The sequence below is a fragment of the Macrobrachium rosenbergii genome, chromosome 24 (assembly GCF_040412425.1).
Source record: "Macrobrachium rosenbergii isolate ZJJX-2024 chromosome 24, ASM4041242v1, whole genome shotgun sequence".
Taxonomy (NCBI): domain Eukaryota; kingdom Metazoa; phylum Arthropoda; class Malacostraca; order Decapoda; family Palaemonidae; genus Macrobrachium; species Macrobrachium rosenbergii.
In genome coordinates this window covers 27,937,389-27,947,688 of record NC_089764.1, presented here as the reverse complement: position 1 = coordinate 27,947,688, position 10,300 = coordinate 27,937,389, and the positions used below count along the sequence as shown (strand labels likewise).

General features: G+C 36.3%; 1 long non-coding RNA gene across 1 annotated transcript; it reads right to left on the bottom strand.

The window, feature by feature from the left end:
• Positions 1–825: 825 nt before the first annotated feature.
• Positions 826–8,243, bottom strand: LOC136851947 (uncharacterized). Its single transcript, XR_010857012.1, has 3 exons — positions 8,107–8,243; positions 4,273–4,348; positions 826–3,704 (listed from the first exon to the last, which is right to left on the bottom strand). It is a non-coding gene; the product is annotated as an uncharacterized lncRNA (long non-coding RNA).
• Between the last annotated feature and the right edge of the window lie 2,057 nt (positions 8,244–10,300).

The following is a 10,300-nucleotide window of genomic DNA, read 5'->3' as shown; positions in this document are numbered from 1 at the left end:
CAATCAAAGCGCCAAGTTTGTTCTACCAAAGCAATTTAAATAGACTCCCTACAAAACCACCTGAGATTTCAGATATTTTGCGACCACATAAGGAGACAATGGGGTGGATAGACTACTCTACCACTGAGTTTGTTGGGAAGCAATAGAGAAAAACAAGTATCTAAGTGGAAGATGGCAGACGATGATCAAACATGAATATAAATCTGCAGCACATACTCACAGAAGATTTAAAAGGAGATAAAAGCTTGGGAATCATTCCTGTGTTGAGGGTCATATTTTGCACCTCTGGAAGGTTATTTTTTTTACATTGGATAAATAACATGTCCATTATTGGTCTTAATTTTACACACACATTCCTAAAAAGCTGTAACCTAGTCAAGTCGAACAACAATTCTAAGCCAAATATAGTGGAGGACGCCCAAAATGAAAATATCTATCAGCCGTCTAATTGCCTGTTCAATATGGCTTCAGATGTTGGTCTCTGTCTAAATTAGCAAATAAAAAGTCTTTCAGAAAAAGATAGGGTTGTTTCAGTACGAACGAGAGAGAGAGAGAGAGAGAGAGAGAGAGAGAGAGAGAGAGAGAGAGAGAGAGAGAGAGAGAGAGAGAGAGAGAGAGAAAGGGGGGAGGGACAGGTTAACAAAACACACACAAATTTATTAAAATAAAAAAATAAAATGAACACACCAAATCGTTTACCATATTTTCGAAAATTATTTTGTGATCAAGCTTATTTTGTCATTCTTGCATGACTCAGAGATATCAGCTACATAGTGCTCACACTGAGTAAATTGATAACAATTAGATTTCGTAATACAGCATAAGTCTTACAGTTATATGTTATATTTTGGCAATTAATGCCCTCTACTTTATGCTCGTAAAAATTACAACAAAATATCCCTCGGGAAGTGTTAGTGAAATCTCTTTCCCGTTCCCGACATGTTTCGTTTTTTGGAAAAAAAAAAAAAAATAGAAGTAGTGCCAGCCTTGGCACTTGTCAGACAAATAAAGAATTTCTACCCACTTACAAATAAAAATTTTTTATATATAAACAAATAGTCTTTATACACAAGCATTTACAGGACAGGACCATACACAAATAAAGAGTTTAAAACACACGCTCATGGCTCATTGGCCTCAGACAGAGTATTAAACAGAGGGATCCAAAACCACTCAACTTATAGGACTCCCTCTTTTTTTCTTAAGTATCAACAAACATAAAGACAAGTCCTGTAATAGTTTAAGGGTTCATTACGTAGGTCAGTCTCCAGCAAAATGGACGATTTTTGACAAGGCACCATGAAAAGACTGGTGTGATTTGACAAACTCTATTTTTCGGAAACTTTTTCTGAAACCAAGTCACACAATTAAGCAGAAATCACACAACCTTGACAGTACATAGCCAGTGGGCAGATAGCTAGGTCAAAGATGACACTGCAGCACTAATAGAGCAATGAATATGCTTGGAACAGAAAACTGAATGGGAAGAGACAAAATGCAGAAGGAATAAAGCAGAACAGAAAGAAACAATAAACAATAAAAAAATGGAGGCCGTATTTCAAGATTTTTCTAAATGAAGAGAACAAACGTGAATAGGTGGAAAAATTATATGTAAAAGGGACGAACACAGAATGTGACATCTTTAGATATAAGGAAGACCTTAACGTCTAACTCATTAAAACCAGCTGGACAAATAATCATAGGAGGATTGTCCAAAATAATGGAATTATTATAATTATTATTCACGATAACTGAACCAACATGCGTAAGGCCTCTAAACACGACAACTAAGTTAACACAATGGTAACGACTAGCAGGATACCAATGCACCCCTTTAACTGAAAATAGAGGATGCGAACCATTGCGCACTAAATAGAAATTTTTTAAAAAGAACAACACTTGTACCATTTACATACGGCATCGCCTTATTCTCAAGACCAATAATCTTGTCATTTGTAAGCACTTTAAAGAATAACTGTCCCAAAACACTAGCACTTTAAGGAACAACTATCCCAAAACACTAGCACTTTAAAGAACAACTGTCCCAAAACACTAGCACTTTACAGAACAACTGTCCCAAAACACTATCTGCACAACAACAGACATGCTCTCTCTACGTTCTAAAGGAACACCATCAGCAACAGGTCCCCGCTAATGCTGGCTTGGAAAAACTCTTGAGATAGAATACGTAGCCTCTAATACTAAGTTACTTTCGTAAACAACCTAAAAGTTTATGGACAGGCTTTAAAGTTACCAAAGTTAACATAATATCTGCCTATACATCACGGGTTGCCAGGCTCAAGACAGGTACATTAACAATGGAAGAAGATAAGGGTACTGCACTATATATATGCTACAGACAATGGGTCATAAGAGTTTTGAGTTATGATAAGAAGTTATAGTAAGCAAAAGCAGGTTTGACGTACCTACTTGTTATGAGAATCTTACCAACAGCAAATTGAAAATTATGGAATCCTATTGCACAGCTTTATGAGCATTCGTTGCAAAAGGACGTCTTCAGAAAGATGACTTGAAAATAACGATGAAAGACAAGATGATTTGTATTCATGGTAGGATCTTAAGTCTACCTGCCAACTTGTTTCCTTAAGCCCACAGATAAGGCATCGAAATGAGTAAGGATAACATTCTAGGAAGAGAATGAGGAGATGACAGTGACTTAGGCCTACCCAAAAAACACATCGTAAGGATAAGTACTTGTGGCCATTAACAAAGTGCCATTCTCATTTGACATTTGAGTCAAACCAGAACTTGCATTTCCGGAGACTGGACCAGGCAAACAGAAGTGACAGTTTTCACACACACAAATACACACACACACACAATGGGATTTTCACCTTCAACACAGCCATAATCAGACAAGTAACAAGTACACAGAAAAGTTAATTTAAGAACAGCAGCATGAGAGCAGAATTACCATTCATAACTTGTGGCTTGTCAAACCATACGGACATACATATAGTATTAACAGACTATCAAATTCATTCAAGAGAATCAAGTTTTTACCAACATTTGTCATTTTATCAGTTCCCACTGTCCACAAACCATTTATATTGTTTTCAATTAACATCATTTTTATTTTAGAAATATTTTGGTATAATTATTTTCCACGCTTATTTTCACTTTTGACTCAATATTTTCTTTTTCAGTCAGTTATCTGTGAACTGAATGTACACTACCTATATATACTGTCAGCGTGTAACACTTGTAAATAAAAAACGTTTCATTATGGAATAACTTCATTTTCACATACAAGACAGATTATACTGTACACTACTTTAGGTAACACTTTGGTTCTGTAATGCACTATACCCATATTTTTCCTTCTGCACTGTACTGTATCCATATTTTCCTTCCTTATTAGTTCTTTAATTCTCCTCCAAGCCATCTTCCCTCGAAATGGTAACAACATACGTACATTTACTTAGAATGGAAATACATAGTTTTTAATATCACAAAACCCATTAAGCATCAGATGCCTTGTATCTGGAGTTAAGTAACCTTCATTCCACTGGGCGGCTTTCTAGCAGGTCAAAATAAATGCGAAGATATGACTTGTCACTCACTCAACCTTCCTCTTCATATGCATTGCTGTTATCCCTAAAGGAGGTCGGTTGCCTTTCCCTGATGCATCTTCTCCAACTATTTCCATCGAAAGCATCTTATTAGTTATCTCCTCATGTGTCCTGCCAGAAAAGAAAAAATATGTGGTCATATTATTGTAATATACACATATAGACCCAGCAAAACCTTTATACCTGATATATACGTGCTCTTTTGCCCATGATAGATTTGGCCAAATCAACATATATAAGACCAAGAATACTCAAAGTTCACAAATCTATCTTAATAAGTACATACTAGGCTTCCACATCTGTTGAAAGGTAAGCATTTCCACATGGACTTCATGAAAGTGACAATTCAGGCGTATATGAAGTATACTTGATCACTTAGACAATTGTTCTGTGCACTTATACAATTAATAACTGGACGTCATTTGAACAGGATGGCATCTAACGGAGAGAAACTGCTTCAATAGCAATCAACAATACAGCACATAATATCCCAGCACACCTTCTACAGTAAATTCTCTCTCTCTCTCTCTAACAGCTTAATAATTCTGAGTATTCATCATCAGATGAAGGGTATTTTTAAATATTCAAAGGTTACTGCAAAAGTTACTTCACCAACATCAGACTTACTAAATTCAGCATCCCCAAATACGTATTAAAGAGATAAGGAATCCAAACTTACTCTAGGAGTCTCTCAGTCAGGCAGACATTCCAGAAAACCACTCGCAAAGGCATTTGCTAACAGAATGGGACATCACCTGAAATTCAAAACATCGTAGAAACTAGAGTTGCCCATATATATATATATATATATATATATATATATATATATATATATATATATATATATATATATATATATATATATATAACTACTTCCTTAGCAGGGAATAATGTGAGAATACAAGAACAGTACTGAGTGCCAGCTTATACACTGTTCCTTGAGAATAATGTATAAGCTGAGAAAAAATAAATAAAGTTTCAATTGATTCTTGCTAAATAATGCAAGGAATAATGTATAAGTGCCCTTATGTATAAGCTGAGAATCCTTGCATAAACTTAGACTAAAATCCATACTAGCTCCAGTTTAGAATTCAGCCACAGGCTGATATACAGAGATATAGTATCTCTGTAATGCAGACAAAAATAAATTGACAATTATGCCTGGGCCTTCCATATGAAGTAGTTTGATACTACTTATATAAAAAGTACAGAAAAATACTCTTTGTCTTCGTACATCAACAAAGAACACAATGCTAAACTGTAAATTTCCTCCATATATTTGCATAAGTAAAATGAAAAACTATATGGATGTGCCCATACCCTAAAATGAATGAAATGACCATCAAATGACAATCAGGTGACATGCCTGTCACAGAAAAGGCATTAATCAGAAATACTGAACAATTCCATTACAAATTAATTCCTCCCGAATTACCATTCATCTTTAATAAAACGATAATTGTAATAGCAATAATTACATGTACAGTGTACTATGAACAGTAAATGTACAACTAATTAACCTGATTTGTTTGCGTAATACTGTATAACATGCAATGAGCATGGTCATCACCTTTGGTGGGTAAAGGAGGCACACTAATTCTAGGAGCATTTGCATAGGTCACTTGAAGGAACCAAACTATTGCACCTACTTTCCTGTATAACCTCTGGCGGAGCACCTAAATTTACAGCAAAGTCTATCAATCTCTGTGAGAGTTGAGAGCTCAGTTATCAGGTCAAACAATATTTAAAAATTAAAACCACGGCCAACCGCCAATTCTTCAGTCATTTTTCCACATGGTAACTGTTAGGCAGGGATAACTGACAACAACAGTGGCCCCAAAAGAGAAACTGCAGCCAATTCATTCCAGTGTGCAACACAGAAGTCGAATGTGAGAACTGACCACACTTGAACACTTCAACTTTCCCAGGCAACATCTGCCTTCTGTCATCCTATCCAAGATTTCATCCCCATCCCTCTTGGCAAGTATAAACCCTTATGACTTACAACAGAAACTCCTCAGAACTGTTACCCGAGTAGATGAACGCTGGGCAAAACACACCATGCAAGAAAGCAGAAGTAGATACAATTTATGTTGAAACTTTTTACAATGCATATACCCTACCTATGAAGACATCCACTTCTACCATTGAGGATGTTAAACTGTCTCTCTCTCCCGGCTGAATTTCCTTTAAGAGCCCTCTCTGGTTTATAGTCTGTTACTCTGCTCTTAGGGGCTTTCAAGTGAAGATTTAAAGAAAGAAAGAATCACTATGACTTTTCATCTGCAACTTTAGTAGAAAATTATCAAAACCTCAAAAACAAGACATTGTGAAGGTTAACCGTCATACATCAGACTTCCATAGATACCTCCAAAATCACCATTACATATTGTTCCACCTAATCCAAATCAAACTTACTGACCAGCTGCATGCTACCTAGGTCCCTGAAGCAACACCTGCCCAAAACATCACAATTTAGCACCTGATGATGTCTCCAAACCACACAAAATGCAATCAAGTCAAAACCAGCTCCTCTCATTCCTGTTTCTAACTGGGCAGAGCCTAGTCAACCTTAGCATTTGATCAGACAAACAGGCTTTTACTTACAATTCTTTATTTTACAAAAATGCTTTAAAATGACAATTATATATGTGAGCTTCACCAATTATCATACTAACAGTTGTTTTGTTTCTTCAAATCAGTCTTTGGCATCTGTGTATTTCTTATATCATTGCACCCAAACACTCCAAGGGTATAAAAGGGTATAATATACTGTACTTTATTACCAGATATCAGTTACTTATAGTGAAGTATTTTCTAAGTTATTCTTCCACTTCAGGGGCCAATTAAAGTGTTGTATCTACAAAAAACCAGTTCTTGCTTAGCAATGTAACTGGTAGGCTAGACCCCAACAAAGAATCTCCAACCCAACTCTGTGAAGGTCATAGTACAATGGCTTCAATCAAACTGGACAAATGGTCACCCCAGGCTGGCATCACACAATTATGATAATCAAGTGTCAATGTAAACCCCCACATACTATTATCAACCTCCATTAAATAAAATTCTGAGATTAACAAAACACCTTCTATGATCAAATGCTGATCAGCTGCATTTGCACAGGCCATAATTTGATAGAAATACTGCATTGGAAATCACAGGAAATCAGGAAGTGCTGCAGACTTATAAAACCAACGACTCTAGGATTAGGTTGGGTTAATACTTTCATTCCTAAATAACCTGAATTAACAGTGCCAGAATTTTTACGCGTTTTAAAAAACTAATGTATTTCAGAAGTCCTTGATTATTTCCTTAGTTTGTGGTTAGGATACAGATGCAATGTAAAACTATTAAACCTTTCTTCTCAAAAACCATACACACAGTTCTGATCTGAAAGCCAGTACTGTTGTACCAGTGGCAATAAAAATCAACACCAAAGTCAGTTGCTCTGTATGAAGCCTAATTTTGGAAACAGACTGTTCATAATAACAAGGAAATTTTAATTGCTTGCTAATGTATGTTTACAATAATGTTGCTTTGCTTACAAACAAATAATAATTCAAAGTTTCTAGGCTAGGCCTATGTATCTCCCTGTCTTAACCTTGTTCTGTCCACAACTCTCATGACCTCATTCACTTCTCTTCTAAGGTAAGTTAGGCTAGGCCCATTACTAAGCCCATTAACTACTGATCCTGTGAAAATTTTACAAAATGGTAAATTTTTTTTAAGTCATTATCGTATTTTGGAGTTGAAAGTATCAATTTCCTCTGAAAGATCTTGGGCTCTGTTTCCTTGACACATGAATTAACCAACCACACCTAACCTTATTTAACCTGGAGTACAAGGTCTTTCACATAATGCATTACATTAGTTTGAAAACATTCCATTAGCTCACCTTATTCTGAATGAGAAGTCTTAGTGGGATTAAGGTCCCTGCATTTCACTCGTTTGGTGTTTTACCCCTCCCCCCAAAAAACTACTTTTCCACTGTGGTCCACCAAATTGTTGGGGGACCACAGTGGGCCCACTATCTCTAAAAGTACTCATGGGTTAACAAAACGAAAATCAGTAACGTTCAAACACCCATTAGAAATGGGAAAATTATAGTCTCAATTCCACCATGAAATAATGGTTTGAAGTAAACTGATACCTACAAAATCAACAAAACAGCCAATAAAATGCCCATATAGGGTGAGGGGCAGAGAGTGTGGCTAAGATACAGGTCCCACGTAGGCCTGGTAGTAAAGGACCATGCATAATAGGCTAGCCTAAATTGACCAGATTACCATCTGTCATTGAAAAACTCTTACTCAAAAATCAACCAAATGGCCACGACATTACTCTGTGCCCTAGGCCTATGCCTATGACAACCTACATAGCCATTATTGGTTGGGCTACAAAAGGCTACCCAGAGGAAACTCCCTTGTTGCTTTCATTAATTGAAAATTACTCATTTCTTTGACCCAGTAGATCATTATTCGCTAGATTTACGCTACAGTACCAAAAATCGCACCTTAAATCCGTCGTTTTCACGGCTAAATACACTCATCATTGGAAAGGAGAGGCAGGGGCTTCACAAACACAGTCTTCAACATTCACCGGACGTATACGTGAAAGAGTTGCCAATTCTTCATTTCAGTCTTTACCCAAAAGCGAGTGAAAATGATTGTGAGCGCGCGCGCTCATAAGCACAACGAATGTTACGGGATTTTTGTTCATGCTCCTGCTGTATATTATTATTATTATTATTATTATTATTATTATTATTATTATTATTATTATTATTATTCAGAAGATGAACCCTGTTCATACGGAACAATCCTACAGGGGCCATTGACTTGAAATTCAAGCTTCCAAAGTAGCCTATGCGATGTTCATCAAAGTCACTATTGACTTTTCATATGTAATTTTATCACTGAACGTGTTTTAACAAAAACGAAAAGATCCATTTTTCTTATGCAATACAAATAACATAGCTTTAAGCTTTTTCATCTTCGTGTTGTCTAAAATCTTCGAGAGTCGAAAAAATTAAACATATACTTCCCATGTTTTGTTTAGTCAAGAAAGGATTTTAGACGATTGGAATGTTATTTTATCAGAGAGAGAGAGAGAGAGAGAGAGAGAGAGAGAGAGAGAGAGAGAGAGAGAGAGAGAGAGAGCGAGTGTAATATAGGCGAAACCAACAATTTCAGAACCTTGCTACAGTCGGGTAGAATTCTGAGAGAGTAAGAAAGGCGATTAAATGTCAATACCCAGGCTATTCTCGTCTTTATTCCATGTGACAAAAAGGCTTCTTTCTGCATTCTGTACTGCGACAGTACAGGTCTCTTTTACAAAGTAACTCTCCTGATCTGTTAACTCTTTCTCTTTACAGAATAATTTTAAACAAAGTTCTTTCAATCTTTTTGTTCAGCTTTGTTTTTTAAATAACAAATAAATTATTAAAATTAGTGTTAAGGAAACACTTTTGAATTATATTGCCTGAAATAGTGCTAAAACTCAAATAAGATTTGCAATACAGCTAAATAATAGTTTATTCTCTCTCTCTCTCTCTCTCTCTCTCTCTCTCTCTCTCTCTCTCTCTCTCTCTCTCTCTCGATTCCTGGATCTTAGCGCTTGTTTTTCAGAGAAGTTTCATTTATGTTAACGAAAAATGCGCCCAAAATATTGAGTCTAAATGTCGACAATTTTTTTTTATATGAAAGGCTTCCTTATAATACAAACAGTAGAATGAAACAGCACACACGCTTGCATATTCAGTGATAGGAAAGTATTTTGAGAGAGAGAGAGAGAGAGAGAGAGAGAGAGAGAGAGAGAGAGAGAGAGAGAGAGAGAGAGAGAGAGTACCTGAAATGAATAGTAAATGAAAAATTAGTAATTATAGTATTATTATATCCGTGTCCTGCGTCAAGGCCATCGCTGAAAACGAAAGGAAAATAATGAATAAATAAAATGTAGGATCATGTGAAACGGTGGTAAGGAAAGATATATATATATATATATATATATATATATATATATATATATATATATATATATATACATAGAGAGAATACAGAGAGAGAAGAATTAACTGAAATATTTACTGTGTTATTATTGATTATAACAATATGGCTATGATTTGACACTTTAAAGAAAACAAAATATGAACATCCGAAGTAAAGAAATAAAACTATGATCGTCGAGATATCTTTAGCAAAGACTATTTACAAAGGAAAATTGCATCACGAGCTTTCATAACTTTCCTTAAAATGTAAAAAAGAAAGGACTTGCACAGATAAAAATATAATGATACTAGACTGGAATAAGTACAGCAAAGACCACTCAGCAAGCCATTGCGATTGGGGGTGCTGACCTAGTTCCTTTGCCTTGACCCTGGGGGATACTGGTGCCTGTTTACAACTGGGTGGTTTGGTCAGGGTTGGTCTGGGGCACGACTGCCTCCAGGGTGCAGTGCCTGCCTTGGCTGGTTTGGGGTCGCTGCGCCCCTTCATCTGTGGTGGCTGGCTGCAAACTTTTGGGAGGTGGGCAGGGGTTAAAATGCCCCTGGGGACTTGGTGTCCGACTGCACTTGTGCAGGGTGGGCGGTGGCTGTGAACAGGTATCTGCTTCTATAATGCAAAGTGGGCACCTTGCGTGTGTGTGTGTGTATGTATGTGTGTATGTATATATATGTGTGTGTATGTTTTTGTATGTATGTACACACA